The sequence below is a fragment of the Chrysochloris asiatica genome, unplaced genomic scaffold, assembly GCF_000296735.1.
Source record: "Chrysochloris asiatica unplaced genomic scaffold, ChrAsi1.0 scaffold00083, whole genome shotgun sequence".
Taxonomy (NCBI): Eukaryota; Metazoa; Chordata; class Mammalia; order Afrosoricida; family Chrysochloridae; genus Chrysochloris; species Chrysochloris asiatica.
The window spans coordinates 3,368,942-3,370,550 of NW_006408601.1; positions in this window are offsets into that span (position 1 = coordinate 3,368,942).

Consider the following 1,609-nt stretch of genomic DNA (forward strand, 5'->3'; position numbering starts at 1 on the left):
AACAATAAGAAGGTATGTGGCCCAGATTTAGAAGGTACTGATAAATAGTTCTCCACAATAAGAGAGCTTCAGTTAATCTACACCTTTGCCAACAATTGATTTTGTTGGTATTTGTAATTTTAACTACTAGGTATATGTTTACTGATATCACATGGTGATTTTAATTAGAATTTCTTTGATTTTTATTGTTGTTAATGTTGATAGGTTCCATCAAGTAACTGCCAATTCATAGTGATACTACACACCATAAAACACAACACTGCCCAGTCCTGTGGCATCCTCACAATCATTCTTACACTTGAGTCATTGCTGCTGTCACTGTGCCAATCCATCTCATTGGGGGTCTTCCTCTTTTTCACTGACCCTCCACCATCCAGTCTCACCATCCAGTCTTCTAAGGAGCATTCTGACTGTACTTCGTCTACCATAGATTTGTTTGTTTTTCTGGCAGTGCATGGTAATTTTAATAATTTTTTCCAACAATGTAACTCAAATGAATGAACTCTTCTATGATGTTCCTCATTCATTGTTCAACTTTCACATGCACATGAGGTTATTGCTATGGCTTGGTATAGTCCTCAAACAGACATCTTTTCTCTTGAACACTTTAAAAAAATCTTGTGCAGCAGATTTGCCTAAAGCAATACATCGTTTAATTTCTTGTCTGTTGCTTCCATGATTGTTGATAGTAGATCTAAGCAAGATGAAGTCTTTGACCACTTCAATCTTTCCTCCATTTATCATGATGTTATTTCTTGACCCAGTGATGAGGATTTTTGTTTTCTTTACATTGAGGTGCAACCCATACCGAAAGCTGTGGTCTTTGATGTTAATCAGCACGTATTTTAAGTCCTTTTCACTTTCAGCCAAGAAGGTTGGATCATCTGGGTGTCATAGGTTGCTAATGAGTCTTGCTCCAATCCTGATATCTTGTTCTTCATCATATAATCCAGGTTCTTGGATTATTTGCCCAGCATACAGAATGAATAAATATGATGAAAGAATACAACCCTGGTGTACATCGTTCCTAATTTTAAAACATTCAGTGTTCCCTTGTTCTGTTTGAATAACTTCCTTTGGTCTATGTACAGGTTCCTCATAAGCACAATTAAGTGTTCTGGAATACTCATTCTTTGCAATGTTGTCCAGTGTTGTCTTTTACCTCCTCATTTCTTCCACTTGAGCAAGTTTCAGAGTCTCTTCTGACATCCATTTTGGTCTTTTCCTTCTTTCTTGTCTTTTTAATGACATTACCTTCTTCCTGTTTGGTGTTCTTTATGCCATCCCACAACTCTCCTGGTCTTCAGTTATCAATGCCTAATGCATCAAATCTGTTCATAAGATGATCTCTAAATTCAGATAAGATGTGTTCAAGGTCATATTTGGGCTCTTGAGCACTTGTTTTAATGTTCTCAGCTTCAGCCTGAACTTGCATATCAGCAATTGATGATCTGTTCTACAGTGTGCCCCTGGCCTTGTTTTGGTTGATAACATTGAGCTTTTCCACCATTGCTTCCCTCGGATTTCTGTGTATTCTCTCTGGTAAAGTCTATGTGTACAGTTATCTTTTATGTTGCTCTAAAAAGGTATTTGCAATAAAGAAGTCATT